Below are 27863 nucleotides of genomic sequence, written 5' to 3'. Positions count from 1 at the left end.
ATTTAAGTATAGGTTATGTTGTCACAGCTTTATGGCGATGTTGGGATGGATAAAGCTAGTACAACATTACGATTCTGACATAGTAAAAGAAAGACTGTTGAATATTATGCGTCTAATTTACTGTTTTTTTAAGGACTAGACCAATTTGTAAATTTTGTAGACGTTATCGAAGTAGATGCAGTAGACTAAGATGTTGAATTTAAAGTCAGGAGAACTTGTCATATATTGAAGAGAAAATTGGAATAAACATTTTGTTATGGGAACTAACAGTTCCACATGTTTTAGACAATGTATAAGCCTAGGGCCTCAATTATAATACAGAAGGCTGAAAGTTTATGGATATCAGTCTGGTTATTTTGAGAGAATTTCCATGCTGTTTTGGAACAAAGTAGGACGCCGAAGTGTTGTAATTTTTTCCCGCAGGAGTTCTTCTATTTGTCAGTAAATCTACCGACATGAGGCTGCCGTATTTGAGCACCTTCAAATATCACCGGACTAAGTTGGGGCCGAACGTGCCAACTTGAGCTCAGAAGGCCAGTGCCTGGGCTATTCAGGCGGATGGTGTGTACCATTCCCTGCAGGATTATGACCTTAACGTTTGTCCAACCCTTGTCCCGTTTCTCTACGGGGTTGGGTATGAGGTGAGATGAATCTGTTGTGGCTTGTTTTTATGGCCGGATGCCCTTCCTGACGTCAACTTCATCTGACCTTAATATTTTCTTAAATTAAATGACTTTCCTTATCAGTCCCACTTTTTGTATTTCTTCTCGACATCTGTCAAGTAATTTTTTTGTTTGATCATCATAGAGACAAGGGGGAAGGGGATTGGCATTTTCATATTTGCAAAGCGTCAGTTCTTGATTATGAATTTCATTACATAGGAGAATAATGGACTCAGCCAAGGAGGGTTAGAGAAGTAGAGGGAGATCAAGGTGATGATGGGTCGACTTCGTTGTTAATGATTAGTGATAAGCAATGTGGAACTAAACAAGATCACTAAGCTAGTTACAAATAGAGAGTTGTGGAAGCATTTAGTAAATTCACAGAAACTTGCAGACAATGCTTACCCGTATAATGAAGATATGTCTGTCTGGGAACCATCTAAAGCATAGGAACTGCTCCTTCAATGTTCAGTGGATTGAAAATTGACAAGTGGTCGTGAAACCTATAGATCAAAGTCGTGAACATAAATATCTGCAAAAATATACAACAGCACAGGTTTTACGTCGCTGAACTGAAGGTGTCGCTAGAGAGAGAACATGTCAAACTACTGCTAACAATTATATGTAGGTGTGTTGTTTTAAATCATCACTAGAGGTGCAGTAATGGTAGAATTATGTGACTTGTGTGGCCGGTGGCAAAAGCCAAGCAATAAAGCTGAAGAGATCTTCATGTGTCACTCTAGCATCTTCCTACCATCTGACTTCGCTGCAGTTGCTTTAGCAGGGCTAGTGACAAGAACGTGACAGAATGAGATATGTCTGGCTAGTGCCAAGACCATTAGGCCTAGTTTGGATTGATTAGGTCTGGCTAATGACAAGACCATTGGGCTGGGTGAAAGCAAAGTGAAACAGCCCTCAGGCCTCTAGTATCCCCTGTGACAGTATTGGCTAGTGACAAGACCATTGGATAGTTATGCCACGGATACTGCAATTACACGTGGCACATGCCATGACACTTCACTTTCATGCTCCATGTTTTCATTGATGGCAGCGGGCCACACATCCACACATGATGCAAGCTCTATTGCAGACGGTAAGAATTACCTTGCAGCCAACGGGAACATAGGAAATAGGCCTATGTGCATTTCAGAGATTGACAGTGTTTTTAAATATTTCTATATAAGTAAGAATACTTCTAGGATAATTAAAAACTGAGGCTGAATAAATCTGCAAAATGTGAGTATTTTCTCTGTTCCTATTGGGTAGCTGAGATATCAAGTTTCCTATTGTTTCTGATAGATCTTGCATCATGTCTGGCCACATGGCTACTACAGTCCATGAAATTAAGGAAACCAAGTTTGAAACTGTCATGGTGTATGTTGGTTGCGACTGCTCTCGCCTTGACATGATTCACTTGGCATGTATTCTGTAAACAGACAAATGGTCAGTCCCCAGACCTAACAAAAGCAGACCCATGGTCTTGTCTGGTCTGCATGACAAGATAAATGTGATTCATTGTTCATTAATTCAAGTTTTGTCCACTCTCGAACTGAGAATGCTCTGCTGTTGCATTGCTGCTTAATGCTCCAATGTTGGCAAGCCTATTCATTGCATTGTGATGTTATCTGAGTGCTGCCGAGCCGGATCTCTAACCTATCTTTTGCAATCCTGATCAGGAAGATTTCCTTTGAGGGCTGTGGGGTCTAGTCAAGAGAAGAGTTCAGGAGAGGTAGGCCCTATTGGTGAGGAATCTGTATGAGTCACTGTTGACAAAATAGCAGAAGGAAGATGGGGAACTGGTAAGTGTTACAAAGGGGAAGATAAGAGGAAAGGGAAACTTAGCATAAGAGGATAGGAAGTTGGGGGGTGGGGGAGTGGGCAGGTGTGTAATCAGGTCATGGAGTGAGAGAAAGGAGAAGGAGGAAGAAGGTCTGCAAGCAGTCATGGAATATAAGGGAGAAAAGGAGGGGAAGGGATCAAATGAGATCAAATGAGGTGGGTGGGATTGAGGCTCTTGTCATTGGGAACTCAAACTATTAGGCAAGTGGGAAAAGTGTGTAGAGGAAAGGGAAGCAAGGTCAAGTGTTATATCTAGGAATTAGGTTTAGGCATATGTTGAGGAAAGTAGAAGGAAAGGAAGATAGTAAGCAGAAGGTGATAGTTTTTCACGTTAGTACCAACAGTGTAAGATAAGCAGGATTAGGTATCAACATAGTTGGGGAGATTTGGGGTATAGTTATGACAGCGCGGGAGTTATTTAAGGGAACAGAGCTTATCAGTGGGATACTGCATAGGAGGGATGTGGACTAGAGCTTGATGATGGATTTAAATGAAACTATGGCATTGCTGTTCAAAGACAGAACACTGTATGGAAGATTCCATGTGCTCTCGGAAAATGTTGAAAAAGTTTTATTGGCAGTTCATGTTTTGTATGTTATGTATACTGTAACATGTGGAGGGCAGTCTTTGTGTGCTGCACTATCACGTTGGGGTCTGTTGAAGTTTCGAGGGTATAAGGATCAGAGAAACATTCTGATAATATTTCATGAATGACAGAGCGGGTCCCTAAACACGGACATTGTGATGAAAGGAGGGCATTGTGAATAAAGGAAGGTGTGGCTGATCAGTGATAATACGTACGAGTGTCATTGTTTCAGAATACTACCAGTAATAAAAAAAATTAAAATTCATGTTATTTGCTGTACTTCATTTATACTGGGCTACTGGTGATGAGATTCTTCACCAGGCATTGTGGATGGAGTACTTGAGGTAGGACTGTTTGAGGTGAGAGGGGAGAAATGGCCAGGAGTGGAAACGTGACTGACCATGTCTGAAGTATTTATAATAGAGACAGAGCGAGTTGGCGGTGTGGTTAGGGGCGTGCAGCTGTGAGCTTTCATTCGGTAGATAGTGGGTTCGAACCTCAATGTCGGCAATGCTGAAGATGGTTTTCCGTGGTTTCCCATTTTCACACCAGGCAAATGCTGGGTCTGTACCTTAATTAATGCCACGGCCGCTTCCTTTCCACTCCTATCCCTTTTCTATCCTATCTTCGCCATAAGACCTATCTGTGTCAGTGCAACGTAAAGCCAGTTGTAAAAAATATATTGTATATTAGGGACGTTATATCTCGGTAAATCATCGTTTTGCTGAATTTTTGTTCCTTTAGAAGAATTTCCAATTCCTTTTTGTTAATAATGTTGAAAAGATCTTGCTTTCATTCTGCTTGTTCGAACTCATTAAATTTCAGCATTGTTTTGATTATGTAATCAAAGAACATCATTGGTTTTCTTATGGCTTGGTTCAAGTCCTGCCGAGTTTGGGTCATGGATGAAATAAACTGCTCTAATGTTGCTAAATCTGGTGTACATGATGATAATACATGTGATGGTGCTGTATTATCCTTTGATGACGTAGTGATACTACTGGAGATGGTGTTGATCTTTGTTGAACTATCTGCATCATCAAACTATCGAGTCTTCATTTCCCTCTTCTTATTTGTCCAAATTTGTATTATGGGTTCTAAAACATAAATCAGTAGATGCAATAATGGTGGTGGTGCTGTTGATGATTATAAAAATAATCCACATGTTTTAACTCTCGCTGCTGTAGAAGAGGTTTGAGATATTCCATATTTATTTTAAATCACCATGTTTTGATTTTTTTGGCAGCCTGGTCACTGACATATTTTCTTCTGTTTAAGGCCCTCCTGTAACAAGACCACAGCAAAGTCTATTTAAATGCTTGCATTCTTCAGGTAAAAAATAATGGAATCGTAAATTAATCACTTCACCATGGTCTGAGCAATATCTCTCTGCGTAATAATAACTTTCTGAAAGAAAGCAGGAAAGAAAGCTAAGTTAGTGTCTTGGCGGATGCAAACTGTATGGTAGTGCGGATAATTTTGCAGATAATTTATAAATAATGAAGTTATTGATTTTCATTCAGATATGCTCTTATTTTTGCTTGTGGTTAGGCGACCCTTGACATTGGTTTGGGAGAATGGTGATATATAAAGAACCCTGACACCATAAAGCCATAAATCTGACCTAATCCTAACTGGCTCTTGCCTGCAGATAATGGAAAGAAGGAATAAAGGTCAATACGGCGGTAGTTGTCGCAAGATATAATCCCTCATAAACCTGTGACTGTAACAGATTTATCTGTTTCAGTACCTTGGGTGTAATATGCTGTAGTTAAATATTTACAATATCCGCAGATAGCCACTCACGTATGCGGGTGCGGGTGAAGGAAGTGCGGATGCGGATAATATTTTGTATATCTGCGCAGGGCTCTAGTTATTACTGCAGAGGCTGTAATCGCAGTGCTTGGCGATCCATGACAGCACAGTATGGGTACAGTCCTACAACATGTAAAAATTGTTGTTCATTGCAAATCCTGTGGTTAATACCAGCCATTGTCAACCCAGAGCAAAATGCCTTGGGTGCCACACTGTTCAGTGCTTTGGAGGGGTGGGAACAACGGATTTAGGAACAGAGGAGAAGTTAAAAAAAAAAGTCATGTGTACTGAAGCTAGAGCTGCTTGAGTGATGCTGCGATAGTTAAATAAGTATAAACACACAATTTTTTTACTGATATTCCGCAAAATAATTGTTATTGTTTTCTACGTCCCACTAACTACTGTTTGACAGTTTTGAAGATGCCGAGGTGTTGGAACTTTTTCCCAGAGGAGTTCTTTTACGTGCCAGTAAATCTACCAGCACGAGGCTGATGTATTTGAACACCTTCAAATACCACCGGACTGAGCCAGGATCAAACCTGCCAAGTTGGGGTCAGGAGGCCAGCGCCTCAAATGTCTGAGCCCTTTCTCTTTAATTCCTCTGTCCCAGTTCCAATTCTCCTACAGCATTACCTTCTCTTCCTTGGCCTACCACTGCATTCCAGTGTCCCATCACAATTAAATTCTGCCGGGCATAGGGGCTGAGACAGTTGAGGCGCTGGCCTTCTGACCCCAACTTGCCAGGTTCAATCTTGGTGCTGTCCTGTGTGGTATTTGAAGTTGCTCAAATACATCAGACTTGTATGTAATAAATATCATTTTTGGTCCGTATTGATGATATTTGATTGAAATAATAACATTAAGTTATTTATTAGACCACCTAATCAATACAAAATCGTCTTGGATGATTTACATAAATTTGTTAGCTAATAGTGGTACATGTTTCGCCTTTCCTGAAGGCATCATCAGCCATAGTCTTAACCTTAAATTAAAAATAAGCGTCTAAATAACATGTAGTAATTAAATGAATTTTAAAATCTTGAAGAGATTTGAAGTAAAATAACATTAAAAATAACAATGATGGTTTGATAATACAATGTGATGAGATATAATAGTGGAAGCATTAACAAAATTAACATTAGAAGGCTGCTAAAATAAGTACAATGGATAAAACAACAGATTGTTATACAACAAGTAGTAAGATTGCATAAAAGTAAAGTTGATAGTCTGGCGGTTATAATTAGACGATGGCGAAAAATCGTATATAATCAAAGTAAAGAAGAGAGAATAAAAGTCAAAGTTAGTCGAGAGATCCGAAGTTAATCATGATCTTGAAGATAAAAGACGAAAGTCAGATGCATATGGTGACGTAGAACACGTTGAGGATATGAAGATGGTGAATAGAAGTTGAAGAACTGTTTCAAATAGGATCACTATGGACCATCTCAAAATTTGAAGTGATGTTCACATGTTGTAAATTGTGAGTTTGTAGATATTCTAGTTGAAAAAACATATAAAAGTGGAATCTGTAAAAGGAAGCAAGAAACGTAGAGTTAATTGTGTGAAAAGATATTTGGAAAATATTGAAGTAGAATCGTGTGCACTTACCATTTGACGGTGATAAAGATAGCTTGTAACATTATGAGTTAGAAGTATTTGCAACAGTAGACTTCTTGCTATGTGTGTTATAACTGAAGTTTTGTGCTGGAGGGGGATCTGTTTGCGTTGACGTAACTATTGGAGTGGGGCTGCTATTGGTGGGAGGGAAGGAAGAGAGTGTATTACTGCGCGTGTTGTAACGGTGTAAGGCTATTGGAGGGAGCGATGTTACGGTGGGTGTGGCTATGGGTTTATTGGTTGTATTTGAATTAGAGGTACTAGCGGCGGGGGGAAGGGAGGGGTGTATATTAGCTGTAGGGGAGGTGGGAACTCTAACTGATGTGAGGTTGAAGATTTTTAAGAATTTGTTGGTGAGGGAAGTTGATTCTCGTAATAAAATAAGAATCTGTTCATACAAGGGGCTTTTTTTATCAATAGTGTCATTTAGATTCTTATCTTTATTAAAATGTTGGTCGAGAAAAATAAATAAGTTTTCATATTCTGTCATGAGTTTGCTTTTATCGACTCTTTTTAGGATATGGAGGTCTTGTTCTATTGTGGTGAATTTATGCCCGGTGTCCCTCATATGGTTGGCCATTGCGGAGAATTTGTTGTGTCTTTGGGCATTGTAATGCTCGGCGTATCTGGTAGAGAAGCTGCGGCCAGTTTGGCCAACATAAGAAAAATTACATGTAGAGCATTTCAATCTGTATATTCCTGACCCTAAACCATAAATTACTTTGTCTTCAAGAAAACAAATGTAAAACTCCTGACCAAAATACAAACAACAAAGTGTCCCCTTCCCATTTGACTAACATTCCCACTACAATCAACCTATCTAATGCAACCTTCTCTAACCAAGAATTAAACCTATTAGATAAAGGCATCAAACATAATTGGCCTAATCACAAAAAGGCAGAAGACATCATCACTACCATCGCTGAAACCGAAACTAATATCGATAAACAAATCCCAGTTGATAAACAGAATGACGTACGATATGATGTAAAAAAGAAACTCCCAACTTTGATTAATGAGATAACATCTAATAATAACTACAACGTCTCGAAACAAATTCAAAACCTGAAATCCAAAATCCATAACAACAACGTAGTAATTACAAAAGCAGATAAGGGCAACACCATAGCAATAATGAACAAACAAGATTACATCAATAAAACTGAAACCTTTTTTTCAGACAATACCTATACCTTAATTAACAAAGATCCAACAAACAAAATACAGCGTAACTTAAAGAACCTTCTTAAAAATTCTAACTTCATTTTAAATGATCAAGATTATCAGAAATTAACTGTAATGAACCCAAAATTACCTACAGTCAGATCACTGCCCAAAATTCATAAAAATGATGTCCCCATTTGGCCTATAATTAATAGTATCAATAGTCCTACCTACAAAACCTCTCAATTCCTACACAAATTCCTAAAAAAAACACTTCAAATTTCACAACTCCAACCCCATAAAGAACTCGATCGAACTTTGTAATTCCGTAAATAAGTTCAGTCTACAACCAAACCACGTTTTATGTTCTTTTGACATCACCAACATGTATACTAATATCCCTATCAACAATACTATTAACATCATAAAAAACAATCTGTTGAAACATAGCACATTGAGTAAAATTGAAATTGATGAATGGTTAAAATTACTTAATTTCGTTTTAGACAACAACTATTTTACCTTCAATAAGAAAATTTACAAACAAGAAGGTCTAGCGATGGGAGACCCGTTATCTGGAATACTAGCCGATATATATTTAGATAATCTCGAACATAATATTATTAATAACATCAACGGACTCTGTCTTTGGCATCGCTATGTTGATGATACCATAGCTATCATTGATAAACAAATCAACAACAGCAATAACATACTATCATTTCTCAGCAACTTAGATAATAATATTAAATTCACTAAAGAAGATGAGTTCAATAACTCTTTGAACTTCTTAGATATCAAAATCACACGAGCATTGAACAAATTCGACTTCCAAATATACAGAAAACCCACCTTTTCTCCAACGACCATAAAAAATGATTCTTTACATCCCAACTCACATAAAAAAAGCCACTTATCACAGTTTAATATATAGAGCATTAAAGATCCCTATGTCCTCTATTAATTTAAAGAAAGAATTACTATTCATCAAGAAAATAGCTAAATTCAATGGATTTAACACGAGTATGATTGATAAAATCATCAATAAAACCAAACTGAAACTAGCTACCAATTTAACTCCATTGAAACCCGTCGAACCAAAATACGCTAAATTCACGTTCACTAACCATAGCATTTACCCGATAACCAATTCATTAATGAAGCACGAAATAAAAATAGCCTACACAACAAAAAACACTAACCGTAATTTATTCTTCAATCACAACTCTATTAACATCACAGACAATAGTTACTCTGGATCAGGAATATACAGATTGAAATGCTCTACATGTAATTTTTCTTATGTTGGCCAAACTGGCCGCAGCTTCTCTACCAGATACACCGAGCATTACAATGCCCAAAGACACAACAAATTCTCCGCAATGGCCAACCATATGAGGGACACCGGGCATAAATTCACCACAATAGAACAAGACCTCCATATCCTAAATAGAGTCGATAAAAGCAAACTCATGACAGAATATGAAAACTTATTTATTTTTCTCGACCAACATTTTAATAAAGATAATCTAAATGACACTATTGATAAAAAAAGCCCCTTGTATGAACAGATTCTTATTTTATTACGAGAATCAACTTCCCTCACCAACAAATTCTTAAAAATTTTCAACCTCACATCAATTAGAGTTCCCACCTCCCCTACAGCTAATATACCCCCCTCCCTTCCCCCCGCCGCTAGTACCTCTAATTCAAATACAACCAATAAACCCATAGCCACACCCACCGTAACATCGCTCCCTCCAATAGCCTTACACCGTTACAACACGCGCAGTAATACACTCTCTTCCTTCCCTCCCACCAATAGCAGCCCCACTCCAATAGTTACGTCAACGCAAACAGATCCCCCTCCAGCACAAAACTTCAGTTATAACACACGTAGCAAGAAGTCTACTGTTGCAAATACTTCTAACTCATAATGTTACAAGCTATCTTTATCACCGTCAAATGGTAAGTGCACACGATTCTACTTCAATATTTTCCAAATATCTTTTCACACAATTAACTCTACGTTTCTTGCTTCCTTTTACAGATTCCACTTTTATATGTTTTTTCAACTAGAATATCTACAAACTCACAATTTACAACATGTGAACATCACTTCAAATTTTGAGATGGTCCATAGCGATCCTATTTGAAACAGTTCTTCAACTTCTATTCACCATCTTCATATCCTCAACGTGTTCTACAACGTCACCATATGCATCTGACTTTCGTCTTTTATCTTCAAGATCATGATTAACTTCGGATCTCTCGACTAACTTTGACTTTTATTCTCTCTTCTTTACTTCGATTATATAAGATTTTTCGCCATCGTCTAATTATAACCGCCAGACTATCAACTTTACTTTTATGCAATCTTACTACTTGTTGTATAACAATCTGTTGTTTTATCCATTGTACTTATTTTAGCAGCCTTCTAATGTTAATTTTGTTAATACTTCCACTATTATATCTCATCACATTGTATTATCAAACCATCATTGTTATTTTTAATGTTATTTTACTTCAAATCTCTTCAAGATTTTAAAATTCATTTAATTACTACATGTTATTTAGACGCTTATTTTTAATTTAAGGTTAAGACTATGGCTGATGATGCCTTCAGGAAAGGCGAAACATGTACCACTATTAGCTAACAAATTTATGTAAATCATCCAAGACGATTTTGTATTGATTAGGTGGTCTAATAAATAGCTTAATGTTATTATTTCAACATCAGACTTGTGTCGGAAAATTTACTGGCACATATAAAGAACTCCTGCGAGTCTAAATTCCGGCGCCTCACAGTCTCCGAAAACTGTAGAAGTATTTAGAGGGATGTAAAAAATTTTTTTTATTACAGTTAGGTTCTTGTCTCCTTATTACAAATTGTATTAAATCTTCTATCTCTTCATGGTATTCTTTTGATTTCTTCATCTACTGAACTAGTAAGCACATAGACCTGCACTATTGTGGTGTGCATTGGCTTGGTGTCTTATCTTAATAATAATAATAATAATAATAATAATAATAATAATAATAATAAATAATCTTATTTGCTTTACATCCCAGTAACTAGTTTTACGGTCTTCGGAGACGCCGAGGTGTCGGAATTTAGTCCCGCAGGAGTTCTTTTACGTGCCAGTAAATCTACCGACACGAGTGTCTTATCTTGACAACAATAATTTGTTCACTATACTGGTTGTAGTAGCTTACCTGCTGTCGTATTTTCTTATTCGTTATTAAACCTACTCCTGCATTTCCAATGTTTTATTTTGTTGATAATTCTGTAGTTGCCGGACCAAAGTTCCTGCTCTTCCTGCCAACGTACTTGACTTGTACCAACTACATATATTTTTAGTCTATCAATTTCCCTCTTCAGATTCTCTATCCTACCACAGAGATTCAAACTTCTAACATTCCACACTCTTGACTCACAGAATAACGGTATTCATCTTCCTGATGATTGCCCTCTCTGGTGTAGTCCTCACCTGGAGATCCAAATGGGGGACTATTTTACCACCGGAATATTTTGCCTGGAAGGAAGCTATCAACCCAGCTAAGCCATGTTAAGTATTATTGCAAGGCCATATAAGTTGATCATCCAGACTGCCGCCCTTGCAATTTCTGAAAGGCTGCTTTCCCCTTTTTGATGAACAACTCTTTAGTCTGGTCTCTCGACAGACACACTTCTGATATAGTTGCACCTACGGTTCGGCTATCTGCTTCATTGGTACAAGCAAACCTTCCCCCGTGGCAAGGTATTACTATTGTTATTATTAACCAGCATGATACTTATACACTGCTGGGCTGAGATGGTTGAAGCGCTGGCCTTCTGACCCTAACTTGGCAGGTTCGATCCTGGCTCAGTCCCATGGTATTTGAAGGTTCTCAAATAGTCAGCCTCGTGCCGGTAGATTTCTTGGCATGTAAAAGAACTCCTGTGGCACTAAATTCCGGCACCTCTGTGTGTCTGAAAATCTTAAAAGCAGTTAGTGGGATGTAAAGCAAATAACATTATTACTTATACACTGATCTATTACAAACTGAGAATGTGAGAGCCTGGACCTTCATTATTTTAGTTTTGCTAAAATATAAAATGGTAATCTGATACTTTCAAAGGTTGCATCTGGGAGATAGTGGGTTCAAACCCCACTGTTGGCAGCCCTCAATTTAATGAAAATCAGTAGGTAAAGTCAGGAAATGAGTCGCTACAATCCAGGCTATAAATCATTTTATTCACGCTGAGCAAAATGGTAGTTTAGAGGAAGGCATAAAATTTAATTCTCAAATATTTATTAGTGGTCCTATCGATAAATACTGCATAACTAAAGTTATATAGAATTAAATTTCTGATCATTTATGTCTTACACATTTTTACCGTACTGGCTATGATAAGAGATATTCCTGAATTTGTATTTTTGTTGCTAAGTCCATATCAACACCGAGCCATGAGAAAATGGGTAAACACTAAACAGAATTTAATGAAAATTGGTATATAGAGTTGGGGGGAATAAAAAAGTGCAGTCTAAGCTATAAACAGTTTTATTCATCCTGGATGAAATGATAGTTTAGGGGAAGGTGCCTACAATTTCATTTTTAAATGCCTATGTTATTGGTCCTATCGAAAAGTACTACGGTACATAATATATAGAGAATACAATTTCCGATCATTTATGTTTTATTCAGTTTTACCTACTGACTATGATAAGAGTGGTATTTCAGAGACAAAAGAAAAGTAATTTGAGGGGCCGATGACCTTCGATGTTAGGCCCCTTAAACAACAATCATCATCATCATCATCATCATCATAAAAACTTTGAAGACCTATAATATCGAAAGCTCATAAAATTGATCAACACAAACATTTTGTTGACCATTGTTTGTTCTGATGTTCTTTGTCCCTCATGCTGCCACTCATCTCCGATAGATGGGATTAATGCTGTGTACTGAGTATAACAGCCTACCTGAACATTGGTGGGAAATAGCAGGGGAGTTAGATAACTGTCTTCTCAAGCATACCATTCCTCTGGTTCATACATTTTCTGATATTGTTGGTACGTAACACACTGGTTCATGGTATTCCAGCTATTCGATCCCTTCTCTGATGCAGTGATTGCATTGATCAGTGTGCACAATTAATGGAATAATGGCAGAGGCTCACTTATGACATAGTCTAGAATTACCATTTTGGCCTATTCCATGTTATAGCACTACAATTCACTAAACTCCAAATTCAACCCTGAAATGAGCCATTTCTTAAGAAAAGCTTCTTCCTCTTCACTTTTATTAAATTCTACATTCATTTTATTTCACATTAGCAGCCAAGAGGAAGATTAACAATGACACATAACATATTTAGGATAAGGCTCTAAGATAAAAATAGATCAATGCTTGAACAGATAAAACGCGAGAAAATGAAATGAAATTTCTACTCACCTTCTAGAATCGATTGTTTCTCCTAAGGAAGGAAAAATCCTACAAAGGGAATATACCATTAATTTCTGAGTCACTATCGTCATTATCATCGTCAGTTGAGGTTTCACTCTTGCTTGACCGTAACGAGATAATGTCTTCAACATAATTGCCTGTAATACATACACGGCCTACGGCTTCCCAAAGAAGTTTTTCAGCTTCTGAAGCTGTGAAGAGTCGGTTATTTGCAGCTACATATTCCTTCACTTGGGCCCACGTCAGTTCTATGGCATTTAAATGTCAATCATATGGTGGAAGGCAAGCAACTTTATGCCCATGTCTGCTGGATATTTCATCCACAATGTAAACTGGTTATTAGGGCTTGTTTTTTTGTTTCCCAAGATCATGAGCCCCTTCCTCATGTCATCACGAACCGAAATATTGTGCTCCTTCAACCACTTAAGTCATTATTTCTAGCCCTCACTTTTGGTGCTTTGTCAAGAATGACCGACTGAACTGACAACGTCCGCAAAAAGAACTTAGCACAATACAATACACAGCTGATAGCAAGTGGTTATAGTAAACAACATATTGACAACACTGGCAACCGGAATTAGTCTAAAGCGCCCTATCAGATTGATTGGCTGCCTATGATTGGCTGTTTATTAATTCACTTAGCCTCCGCCAAAAGGCAGTGCTCAAATGTCAAGTTGAAACTCATAAGAACTGAACTATAGCTACAAACAGTTACTGTACTATCAATAAATCATTAATTTTGTCAATTTCAATAATATATTCACTATCAATAAAATGTTAACCTTGTCAGATTTCATTAGTATTTTTACTCAAATGCATTAATGTATCCAAATCATTTTCTGAAAATCTGTTTGATATTTCTTCAACTGTATCAAGAAAAGAATACAGAAAAGTGTCTGTATAAATCTGACACACACTATCTTAGGATCACCACTGTACCATATATGAATTCTTGATGACATCAGCAACTCCACTGGTCTGAAGCTGTACTCAGCTCAGAATGCAAATTCCATAGTGTCTAAATTCATCACTTGTAAAAAGCTCTTTTACAACTTTTTTCATAGTGCCATAGTGAAGTTGAGAGGACTGAAGTGTGACACCCGAGTGTAAGCACTGACAACAACAATCAAAAACATAATTGAAATCCTCTGTGCATCTCAATAATGAAACCGAATTTCTGCTGCAGTTAGGATTGCTTTTTACAGTTTAATGTAAAGTTGCAATTGAGGTGTCATAAGTTATCAAGAAATTACTGATCAGCTTCCTCTTGGCAGTACCATCATGTATTACTGAGAGACTTTCAAAAGTCTGTGTCCCACTGGTGAATGATTTAATGCTTTTCCAGATACTTTCAAGCATACTGTGTCTTTCGCTGACTCTTTAGTGAAAGGATAGAGATTTTGTAGGATGTAAAAAAAATATTTGAAATAGATTGGATCCTTAACAGAAACTGACATGTAAATTAAGTGTATGAACTTGACTGGTACCTACAGTGCAACTGGATTCTCTACTATTGTTCTTGTTGCAACCCCCTTAGTTTACTCCCCAAATATTAGCTGTGCTGTTATAACACTGCCTGCATAAGTATTTGATGTCAAGGTTCAAAGAATGTATAACAGATTTCTTTTACAGAGCATGTGCTTCTCCATCACATCTTTGTGCATTACTACAAATCATTAATGGTTTTTAGTATTTTATTCAACATGTCTTAAAACCAAAGCAGATCAGCTACTTGGCCATGCTTGAAATAGCATTTGAATTTATAGAAATAATTCTACACTTCTTAACTTTATCCACAAGAGCACTTTTTATTCTGTTGCCATTAATGGATAACAGTTCATTTTGAAGTTTCCCATCTATATATAAAAAATCCTTCTCTTGGTTTATAAAACAGCTTTTAAGTAATGCGTTTTGCTTGCAATGAAGTGCCATTGACTCAAAAGTTCCTTTGTTCTGCAAAAATTCTTTTTCATTATGTCCTCTCAGTGATATGATTTGTTTTCCACAAAATATCAAGCATTCACAAATTGCATAGGAATATTTTTGTTTCGTTTCCACATTCCTTGAAAATTTCTTGCATAGTTTTTTCAGCAACAGTCCCTCTTTCAGTTTGCTTTAAGTGAAGTTAATTTCATACTGTTGTTCAAATTTGATTTAGATTATTGATGTCTATCAAATCGGCTGGTGCTTTCTTCTAGTCACAAAGTCTCTTTGTTGTGAAGGCATCATCTGCTTTATTTATAGTGTCTCAAACTGAGCAAGTTGGCTCCACGGTAGGGGCACGTAGCTCTGAGCTTGCATTTGGGAGATGGCGGGTTTTAATCCCACTGTCAGCAGCCCTGAGGATAGTTTTCCATGGTTTCCCATTTTCATACCAGGCTGTACCGTAAATAAGACCACAGCTGCTATGTTCACAATCCTAGTCCTTTCTCATCCTTGCACCGCTGAAAAGTTTGATGTGTTAGTAAGATGTTAAACCTCTAGCAAATGTAAAATAATGTCGTGGTATAAGGATTGATATACAAAACGGTAAGATATGTTGGTCAGTTGGCTTTAATCTAGCTGCAGATATCCTTTATACAATTCAGGCGTAAATGTTTATCCATTTGTCCTAGGAAAGATTAATCAATCTGGTTGAAATGCTCCTCACATTTATAATCTTTGTAGCTAGAATTGTGTCATTACAGGGATTGTACTCATTTATAGTATATTCGTCTAGAAAACACTATTGCTGTCTACATTACTTAATGATGATTTAGTTTCCCATTTTCACACCAGGCAAATGCTGGGGCTGTACCTTAATTAAGGCCATGGCCACTTCCTTCAAACTCCTAGGCCGTTCCGAGCCCATCGTCGCCATAAGACCTATCTGTGTCGGTGCGACGTAAAGCCACTAGCAAAAAATGGGGATTTGGAATAAGATTTAGCAATTCCATTCATACATTGATGGGTAAATGAAGTGTAACGCTTGGATTTTTGGACAGATGCAAATAATGTACTAAAATGATACTTGGAATGCAAAATATCTTCACAAATTAATCTATCCATAAATGCAAAATTAATGTATTAAAATGATACTTGGAATCTCCATCTAGAAAGTTCTCTCTTTCATTCAACAAAGATTGTCTCATTATTGCCTCTCAAAGATATACTTTGTCTTCCACAAAACACCAGACATTCACAAATTGGCATAGAGATATTTTTGATACAAACAGTTCCTTTGGTGGCATTCAAATTACCCTCGTACAATGTAATTTCAGCACACCGCTGGCCACTTGTGAAGTGTGTAACCACTTGAAAATGACTCTGGACACTTGGTAACGGGTACAGTTGATCCTCGATTATCTGTCACAGTAAAAGATAGGGTAGGAATAGATAATCAGAAAAGACAGATAATCCACTCATAGTTCTTACCGTATACACTCAACTCTCGATTTACCGTAATTGAATCGACCACATTGCGGTTTAACTGCAGTGTCGAAACACTAAAAATGCGCGAGTGTTAGGAGTTACAGTAATACAGAATTACAAAGGTGATAGATGTTGATTCCCATAGAGAATCTGAAATATTTGTCCCGAATGAGTAAATTTGTAATAGCAATGTAGTTAGTCCGTTATTGGACATTATAAATTTTCCAGCTAACTCATTCCTGGTTGCCAGCGTTTCGCCCCAGTGTGCTAAGTTGGGTTCATCAGTTGGTATACAGCACACCCACCAAGACGCGTGGTGAGTGCATACCGTGGAGGCCACTGCGCAGGCTACTTAGAGCCACCGGCAGTGCCAATGCACTATGAGAGACTTTGTCTCGTTTACAAAAATTGATGCCTGCCTGGCCATCAGATGATATAGATGTTGATACCCATAGGGAATCTGAAATATTTGTCCCGAATATGTAAATTTATAATACCAATGTAGTTGGTCCGTTATTGGACAGTGGCCTCTACGGTACGCACTAGCCATGCGTCTTGGTGGGTGTGCTGTGTACCAACTGATGAACCCAACTTAGCACACTGGGGCGAAACACTGGCAACCAGGAGGAAAATTTATAATGTCCAATAACGGACCAACTACATTGGAATTACAAAGGGTTGGGATAATATTGCCAAGTCGTAATAATAGTGCGGGTGGCACGACCTTGAAGTTATTTGTAGCTGGTGTGTCATTAGCCACGAACACCTACTCTATTCCACACTGCCCCATTCTTAGTCATTGCCTTGTTTTTGTTCAATGCAGTTCAGTTCGTAAACAACGGCAACCAAACGTAAGCATGTCGTTTCGACGATTCAACAGAATTTGGATATTGTACAAAATGTAGAACGAGGTTCTACCGTTAAACAGGTGTGTGCCCAATATAATGTTGATGATTCTGCTGTGCGGGATATTTTATGCAACAAAGACAAACTTATATCATTTGCTTGTTCGTCTGATGCAAATAGTGGTATGACAAACTGAAAAACTATGAAAAAATCTATGTTTGAGGAGCTTGACCAATGCATGTTGGAGTAGTTTTCACAGCAGCATGTTCAAGGGACTCCAGTATTGGGACCGATATGTATGACTAAAGCGAAGTTTTTCTTCGAAGCTCTTGGGATGGAGGGTGATTTTGATGTGTCATCCGGATGGTTTACACGCTTTAAACAGCGACATGGCATTTGTGATGTCAGTGTAAAAGGCAGGTTAAGTGGAAATACAGAAGCTGATCAACAGTTCAATTCAGATTTTGAAAAATTTGTTCTGGATGAGGCTATAAAGCATCTAAAGAAAGGATGACGATTATGACCTGCGCGAACGCAATGGACGCTCATAAATTACCTTTAGTCGTCATGGGTAAAGCAAAAAAAACCCCTCACTCTTTCAAAGGTACAGAGGCCAAATTTTGCCTGTTGTGTACATGAACACAGTCTGCTTGGATGAACAGTGATATTTTTAAACTGTGGTTCAACAATAACCTCGTCCCCAAAGTTCGTAAATATTTAGAGTCAAATGGACTCTCGGAAAAGGCCGTTCTTTTGATAGATAATGCGCCCTCGCACCCATACCGTTTTAAAATCAGGAGATGGTAACTTTTATGCTAAATTTTTGCCTCCCAATGTCACTGCAATAATCCAGCCTGTTGACCAGGGCGTAATATCTGCACTTAAAAAAAAAAATTATCGGTCATCTCTACTTCAAAAGAGGATTGAAGACGGCAACAATATCAAAACTTTTTGGAAAGAATTTACAATTCTCAGTGTTATTTTATGAGATTCATTTGGCTTGGGAAAAAATAAACCCATTGACAGTTGTGCGGTCTTGGAAATAAATCATCCCAGATCTTTCTGAAAACTATGGATTTCTAGGATTTGATGAAGCTGGTACAGTTACTACAGTGATTGAAGCCATAGAAACTGTCCCAGGTGGAGAGGAAGTTGACAAAGACAATATTCGTCAGTGGTTCAGTTGTGACCAGAACGACCAACGCTATGAAGAGCTGACAGATGAACAGATTATAGTCAAAGTAAAGGTTGGGGGTGGGAGCAGGAAGTGAAAGTAATGAGGGGAAAACAGTTGTTCGGGCCGCACAAGCACAACAAACAGTTACGCATGGGGCTGCCTTGGCAAATGACGAGTCATTGCTGAAGTACATCTAGGGCCAGGATAATGCTCTCATCACCAAAAAACTTGTTTATAGAAACTCAAGAAGCAAAATAAAGAAAAAGTATTTCCTGGCACAAAAGCTGAAAATCATGACATTATTTTCAGAAACAGTAAAGTTAGTCTGAATATATTTCTTTGCCTTATTAGTTTCAATGAAAAGTACAGTTTATTTTTCCATTTATCAATTGTGCTAAGTGCTACTTTTACTGCAACGTATTGGGTAAGTTAATAAAAAACAATACAGTAGCATCATTTATTATCATCTTAACTGTACTTTCAGTACGCCTGTTCTATTTTTAACTTTTTGTGGGTTAACTGAGATTTTACTTATCCGGGAAGACTTTACATTATCCCGGTTAATTGAGTGTTGAGTGTGTGTTCTTTTGAATTTCGTAACTTTCTTCTGAATTTTACAACCTGCAATTTTTTTCTGATGTCCATTATAATTCTCTGGAGTAAAATAATGCCAGAGAATGAAGTTGTCATCTTCTTGCTCCTTAAACTGCAGTAGGGTTTCTGCTGATTAAAGTGCAGCTTGTAGCAGAATATGGGTTTAGTTACATTCTCTTTTTCCTCATCACTTTCCACAGCCACCAATTCGTGGTTTTTCAAATCTGTTGATTTTTAAAATTTTTATTTCTGTTTATTTTTATTTCTTATTTTTATTTTCTCTTATGCTCCACATGGCTTTACTTCTAAATTTACATTTTATAAACTATGTAGCCAGTACTTTAACTATGTTGTCAGCAATCTAATGCAATAAAACCACGGCACACAGCCCTTGTAAAATGTAAAACCATATTCAAAAAAGCTAATGAATCACAAGTGAAAGGCAATTCACAAATACTGAAAAGGTGTTGTATGCACTTAACTGACAACATCCAACACTAAAACGAGGAAGATATTAGGTATAAAAGAGATTGAGGAAATAACAAATTACCAACAGGAAGAAGGTTGTGACCAACAAAGGGAACTCTTCATCGATCTTGGAGTTACTGGAACATTTCATCAGCAATGTATTACTGTCACTATCACCAGCTCCCTAAGACATTACTAAAGTTTTGATGCTACTGTAAACTATTAAACGTATTGCACTAATTTATGCTATGTTAAACTGTAAACTGTGCTATACAGTGCTATATTATACTAATACTAGATAGACAAAGACTGGAAATAACAATATGAAAAATTTAATTTACTGAAGAAAATGCAAACTATTGCAAACAATACCAAATACACTGAATGAGATAGCCTAACCATGTGGTGACTGTACACAGTAGAGTTGCCAACCAGGTTTTGAGATCACACTTTATTGATATTCTGTAAATCGATATGAATGACAGCATGGGATTGGTTGGAGGTCTGTGTTTCTGCGCACATTCAGTAGAGAGCGCCATAATTGATCAAAATGCCAATTTAGAAGCTATAACGTTCGCGGCATAGCTAGTTTAAAAAACGTTGCGTTGCAGAAAGTGAGGACTAAATGTTGACGAAATGTATACTTGTGATGCTTTTTAAAATGTACGTGAATGATCTGTGATGTTAGATTTGCTGGTCTCAGGAGCAGGATGCCTTGTACCTCATCTTTATAAGAAAGTTATGCTTTGTTATATTCGAAGGAGCATAGAGAATTTTAGCACGCATTATCGATTATTTAAAAATTTGGAAAGACCATCAGATAATCCAATGATCACTTAATCGAGAGAGGAATAATATATGTTCTACTGTATTTCCACCATTTAAAACAATAATCTGTGGGGCTGTACCTTTATTAATTCCACTGTTGCTTGCTTCCCACTCTGCCCCAGGGGCTCTCAACTAGGGAGCTTGGGTTGGCAATAATGGGTACCTTAGATGAGTCCTGGCATTGCTTCCACTTACTTGTGCCAGGTTCCTCACTTTCATCTATCCAGTCCGACCTTCTTTGGTTAAAACTTGTTCTTTTCTGACACTGATGGTATTAGGTATCGAGGCCTAGGGAGTCTTTCTTTTTCATGCCTTTTTGTGGCCCTTGTCTTTTTTCGGCTGATACTTTAATTTTTCGAAGTGTTGGATCCCTTAATTTTTTCACTCTGATTAGTGTTAGAGAATGGTTGTTAGAGAATGGTTGCCCAGTTGTACTTCCTCTTAAAACAATAACCACCACCACCACTACTTCCCAGTTCTAGCCCTTTCGTCATAAGACTTGCTTTTGTTGGTGCGATGTAAAGGAAATTTTAATTGTGAAGCAATAAGAACTTGCATCTATTTGGCATACTGGTATGTAAGGTGGCAAGATCACTTTATAGTATAGCGTGCCATCCTTAAAGAAGAAATGGTCTGCAGCTCAGCTGGGGTGTGTAAATCTTGTCTGCGGACTCGACGTCCGAGGTGATCTTGTGCTTGATGTCTTACCAATTTCAGGGATGTAAAGTAGTTGTCAAAGAATATTGTATGCCCTCTGTTTCAGTTCCACCTGCATCAATGAGATGTAGGTCTACACTTCCACAAAGTCCAAATTCTTTTACCCTCTCATTTTATATTGCTGTATACACTAGGAAAGTTATCCTGTAGCCACTGACAGAGAAAGAAGTTTAGCGGCATTTCACAATTTTGCGCATCATCTGATTTGTGTGTGTTGGGGAGGGCGGGGTGCGAGGAGGAGGTGGTGATAGGAATACGGTTAATCACTAAATGAGATGTAGATTGTGATCTTGTCCACTTTGGAGTTGCTTGTTGTGTTACAATTTGACCTACTAATGCTTTTGAATTTTCTAGCAGGGATATCGGAAACAGAGGTACTGGCCCAATCTTATGTATGACACTCTTTATTTTCATATGGCAGGTTCCTTTTACACAGTTTTTTTTTTTAGTTCCATCTGTGGAACTTTTGGTAATATTTTGACTACCACCTGATCTAACATTCATATTCTATTGAAGCAATTTGCCCTTCACATTTATTCAGAAGTAGTTTTCTACAAAGGTAATTTAGATTATCCTCATACGCATCTGTCATTATCATCAATCATTTCACATCAGTCATCAGGAGATTTGACATACTACTCCTCTTCGAATGTCTTCTTCCTCCAAAACTTCCAATATTTCACTCACCATCAAACTAGTAAGGGCATACAAATGTTTAAGATAATAGAACTCCTGTGCATAGTGTCCGATTTTTCAGGCCAGCTATATTTACAAGCCTCCGGTAATTGACATGTTTATGTGCTGGTAGATTCATAGGAGTGTCAACAATATAATCCGTCCCAAAGTTTGCAAGTATTGGAAAGATTTGTTAACTTGTAAATAAAAACCTCGCCGGTTGCTCAAAACTCTGTACTATCTTGCTGCCATGATCGCAATAAGTGCGATTCAACAACGAATGGTAAGAATGAAGAATGCTGTATTCTTGGTTCTTGTTAGCTACAGCCTTTCTGAAGCACAAGGAAGTATCGCAGGCGTAAAACAATGCATAAATAAAACACATTTTATTTTTTTATGGTATCCGATTTTTTGGACGCTGTGCACTAGTTGGTTTTAATCTTTTTGGTACCTTGCATTTGATAGGCTCTGTTCCATTTTTACTTTGCCTTTTTATTTCAGTTTGCTGCTTACAAGAAGAAAAAGTCACTAAACCAGTCAAATGAACAAAAAAAGAAAACGAAGGTTGATGGCGAGGAGGAGAAAACAGAGGAAGATGGTGTTACTGAGGCAGCCGTAAGTAAAGTTGTAGGGCTAGCGGCAAAACCTTGCAATGTCTCATTATTTATTAGCATAGGCCCTTGTTTCTGTAGTTTGCCGGGCAATAGAAATGCAGAATTTAAAAATAAAATTTTAGGAAGTAAGTGTTCTCAATTTCACTTTTGGGCAATTCTGTGGTAAGAGAAACCGAGTGATCAGATTTTAAAATTGTATTGAATGTGTTTGTTATTTTCCATGAAAAATCATACTTCTGATTATTGTAAAAATAAAGATATATTTTATCGATTTATGGAAGGAACTTGTATAAAATTTGAACTAATACAGTGGAACCTTGGATTGCGAGCATAATTCGTTCGGGCAACATGCTTATAATCCAGAGCGCTCGTATATCAAAGCAAGTTTTCCCATAAGAAACATAAGAAATGATTCGTCCACAACACAAAAATATTTATTCGCATATCATTTCTAAAACAAAATATAACGTAAAATAAATTAAAGTGCACTTTTCCTTACAATAGAATCGTTGATGTGAGGGAGACGAGAGATGACATGAGAAGATTTACTGTGTAGCACGAATTTCACTAACGGAATCACTGCTATCTGTTGGCTCACTGGAGTTATTTTCTTTAGGTGCAACTTTAACAAGGAACCTGGCCAATGACTGTTGCTTTTGCATTGTCATTGAACTGATTCACCTCCAGCCCCATAGTCTTCCCTAAGGACACAATTTCATCGACAATCGGTGGCTCATTGTCACCAACAATCCCCTCAAAGTCACGTCCAAGAGCACAGTCACGCCACAGCTTTCCCCAAGCGGAAGTGAGAGTTCTCTTTGTGACTCCATCCCAGGCTTTATTGATGATCTTCAGGCTGTTCACGATGAGGAAATTATTTCTCCCAAACTCTTGGAGGGTAAGGTTTGTTTCTTCGGTCACTTCGAAGCATCGCTGAAATAGTGCTTTGGTGTATAGATTCTTGAAGTTCGAAATATGCTGATCCATAGGCCGGAGTAGTGTTGGGAGGAAGAAACTTAACATAAACGAACTTGAATTCCTCCAGTAAGTCGTTCTCATTGCCTGGAGGATGAGCAGGAGCATTGTCCATAACCAGCAAGACTGAGCGGCAGATTATGTTCTGAAAGGTATTTCTTCACTACAGGACCAAAGACCTCGTTCATCCATTCAACAAACGAACAGGGGAGGGGAAACCGTAGGCACACGTGATGCTCGTATTGCGGAACCTCACTCGCTTATCAAGTTACAATTTATTTAAAATGTTTGCTCGTCTTGCAAAACACTTGTAGACCGAGTTACTAGCATTCCGAGGTTTCATTGTAATGTGAAAAGTAGCTTTGTTAATATTATGCCGCCTTCATCCTTCACAAATCTGGTGTTTACTTGACCTCTCTTTTTTGTTTCTTAATGTACCATGCAATAATTTCTTGCTAACCCCCTGCGGGTGGGGGACGCACATGAAGAATACACCTGTGGTATCCCCTGCTTGTCGTAAGAGGCGACTAAAAGGGACTACCTAGATGCAGACGTGGATTGCTGTTTGGTACAATGTGTTGGACCCTCTGTGGATGGGAGGGGCTGAATACATTCACAGGTAATCCCTGCCTGTTGTAAAAGGCGACTAAAAGGGTCATGTGACCATGGTCACCTCTTTATTTTTTATTGATTTTTGAGGTTTACTTTTAGACAGTTTCAAAATTCTTGATGTGCGTGCTGTTCGGAGATGAGCCTCTTACGTGTGCGTTTACGCCCGCAAGCCCATGTAGTAACCACCCAGCGAGTGGCGGGTGGGAGCTTCATCTACTCTTGCAGTAGTATCCACCTGACAACACAGGTCCCCGCACAGCCAAATGCCAGGACATATTATTATTTGTTTTTTATTTTTTGTCTATATTTAGTGCTCTGTGTACGCTATGGGGTACGTGCTATTGCGGGTGATTGGAGGAAGGGAGTCCTAGTGCTCATTGGTTCAGTCATTGCGTGTTAGGCATCGTCCAACATCGGACCCCAGGCAATGCCGGCTACAACCAGGTGGGTATTGCCTTGGCTGCTTGGTTCGGCTACTGAGACCCCTGATCGGAGTGGGTGGCATATGGGGAAGATGATTTTGGGCATGGCTTCAAATCGTACTCGACATGTCCAAGGTGGTCCCCGAGGTGTTCAACCCCCTGGGAACAAGTGCAGCGTGATGGAATGGGATCCAGCTTCCCTAGGTTTCTAGTTGCTACCAGAACTGATGGGAATGACTTCAAGCTGGTAAAGTCTATTTTGTTTAGCAGGCACATAGGTGTCTGTGGTGAACTGGAAGATTTAAAGAAAATGTGCAACGGTAGTTTGTTGCTAAAAGATGCGCACTGCCGTGCAAGCTGATCTGTTGCTCAAGTGCGATCACTTTGGCGATATTCCCGTCAAAGTGGAAGAGCACAAGACCTTAAATCTGGTTCGTGGAGTTATCTTCCACTGTGATCTCATCTTGAACACTGACGTGTTGATGGAAGACATGAAGCAGTGTGGCATGACACATCCGGCGCATTATGCGTGAAGTCAACGGCGAGGACGTTGCCACGGGTGCGTTCATTGTCTCTTTCAAATTGTCAGTGTTACCAGAAAAATTCAAGGTAACAACATATCGCTGCAGTGTGAGGCCGTACATCCCGTCTCCCATGCGTTGCAATCTATGCCAGAGGTTTGGGCACATGGTATCTCATTGCTCGAATCAGTCTGTATGTTGCACATGTGGCAGAGGAGTGCTCAACTCCTTACAGGTGCACTAACTGGCCTGGTCTTCACTCGCCCCGAGATCGGAACTGTCCAGTATATCTCGATGAGAAGAAAATCCAGGAGATCAAGACCTTGTATTGTCTTTCCTACCAGGAAGCACGCCGTAAGTTCAATGCTATGAATGCACCCACCAAGACGTTAGACTACATGAAGATAGTATAGAGTCTTCCAGGTTCATCGTTTCTATCATCTAAACCTGTTGCGATCGCTGCGCCCATGGCTGCTGTTGCTCCTGCGAGCACAGCCGCAAAGAGTAAAAGCTTGAAGTGGGGGGCCACCCCACCTTCAACCACAAAGAGGTCTGTGCCGGCTGGGACTCCCAAGCTGGCGCAGCAGGGTGGGAAGTACAAGTCTCCCCCCGTCAGAGGTCGGCGATAGCCGTGCCCAAGCCAGCAGAGGCAGCATCGTCGACCAGGACTGGGAAGTTATCTCCTAGCCTGTTCAAACACGGAAAGAAGGCGGAGAAGAAGAACGCCCTTACCAGGCACTCCCTCACTTGTCCTGCGAAGAGGAAATCTTGCCCACCATCTGGAGGGTATGAGTCTGTGCCAGCAGGCACGCCTGATCCAAAACCTGCGCGCTCCTCCCGCCCCCGGAAAGCGTTGAAGTGCTGGGCGTCAGTCTCACCATCTGTCAATGATGGGATGGACGTTGAGCTTTCATCTACATCTACATATTGATAGTGTTCAGGTTTGAGAGCATCTTATTGCTCATAACATAACACTCTCTTTTAGTCCACATTATGTCACCGTTACAGTGGAATTGTAACGGTTATGACAGACATCTTGCTGAGCTACGCCAGCTCATTAGTGAGTTCGCGGCGAGTATTGTCTGTATTCAGGAGACAAACCTCAGACCAGGTCATCACATGGTCTTGGGAAATTGCAGACTATACTCGGCAGAACGATATTATGCTCACCGGGCATCCGGTGGCATGGGTATTTTTGTTCATTCTGCTACTTTAGCGAAGAGGTTCCTCTAAGAACCCCACTGGAAGCAGTTGTGGTGCGGGTACCGCTGCCTGTCATAGCAACGGTGTAATATTTATTTTCCAGCGGGCCAGCCTCTTAACGTAAATGGTGTCACTGATCTTATAGATCAGCTTCCGCCTCCCTTCCTCTTATGGGGAAATTTTAATGCCCATCACCTCATATGGGGCCTGAAACGCTTTGCCCCAGGTGAAGGAAGTTGGAAACATAAGGAACAGTCTTTTGAGCACAGGTGAACCAACTCAATTCAGTGTGTGTTATGGCACATACTCTCGCATAGACTTAAGTCTATGCAGCCAAACGTTGGTTCCGCTGTTTCAGTGGAATACACACAATAATCTCTGACAGTGGCCATTTTCCCATTATTCTTACTTTGTTGATCAAAAATCCGTTGGCTGCTGCTTCATGGATTCTTAAACATGCTGAATGGCCAAAGTTTCCATCACTAGCTGTCTTTAACGATGAGACCAGGCGGACTGTAGACGGCGAAATAACTTACATAACACAAGTTAACCTTGCTGTTGCTGAGGAGTCCTTTCCCTCCTTCTCAGGGACTTTTTGCCGAACACTTGTTCCTTGGTGGAACAAAGAAGTTGCAGCAGCTATCAAAGAATGTTGTCGCGCTCACAAACGTTATCGTAGGCAGCTATCTGTGGCCAACTTGGTAACATTTAAAAAACTCCGCACTAAGGCGCGAGGCCTTATTCGCCAAAGTAGGAAAGTTTTGTGGGAGAGATATGTGTCTATGACGTCACATACTCCATCATCTCAAGTGTGAACTAAACTTAGACGTATTTTGGGTATCCAAGGATCATCTTCTGCACCGGGAATTTCAGTTGCAGGCAGTATCGTCACTGAACCACCCATCTTGCAAGTCATTTCATTTCTGGCTCTGGGAATTACTATAGTGATTTCCTCACTCTGAAGTGGGAGGCAGAACGTCATCACCTTAGTTTTGTCACTCAAGTTTCAGAGGACTATAATGTGCCCTTTATGGAGTGGGAACTCCGCAGCTCTTTGCTGCTTTGCAAGGACACGTCCCCTGGGCCAGACAATGTCCATAACCAGATGTTGAAATACCTTAGTGAGGATAGTCTGTTATATCTCCTTTGAGTGTTCATCCGAATCTGGATAGAGGGTGAGTTCAAGAATCAGTTGCAAGAGGGCATAGTATTTCAAAAATGCTAAATACGCAGGAAGCTAGGAAGCTATAGACCTATTTGTCTCGCTAACTGCTTGTGTAAGCTATTTGAGAGGATGGTAAATCGCTGACTTGCGTGGTGTCGGGAGAAATAAGGACTTTTGTCCGAGTACCAATGTCGTTTTCAAGCTACTCGCTCGACCACCAACCACCTGGTACGCCTGAAGAGTTCTTTTGTTGTCCAATAACGGACCATTTATATTGGTATTGGAGAGTTCTTTGCAGGATGATTTCTCTGCAAACAGCATTTGGTGGCGGTTTTCTTTGACTTAGAAAAGGCCTATGACAAGGTAACTTGCCAGTGTTTATTGGAAATTTTTTGTCCCTCCGTCTATTCCACTTCCCAGTTGGGAGGGCATATTTGCAATACCACGTTCAAGAAAATGGAATCAATTCTTAGTGTCACTCTGTTTGCGATTGCTATAAAC

This window comes from Anabrus simplex, chromosome 1 (genome assembly GCF_040414725.1).
Source record: "Anabrus simplex isolate iqAnaSimp1 chromosome 1, ASM4041472v1, whole genome shotgun sequence".
Classification (NCBI taxonomy): domain Eukaryota; kingdom Metazoa; phylum Arthropoda; class Insecta; order Orthoptera; family Tettigoniidae; genus Anabrus; species Anabrus simplex.
This window is presented reverse-complemented; position numbering follows the sequence as displayed.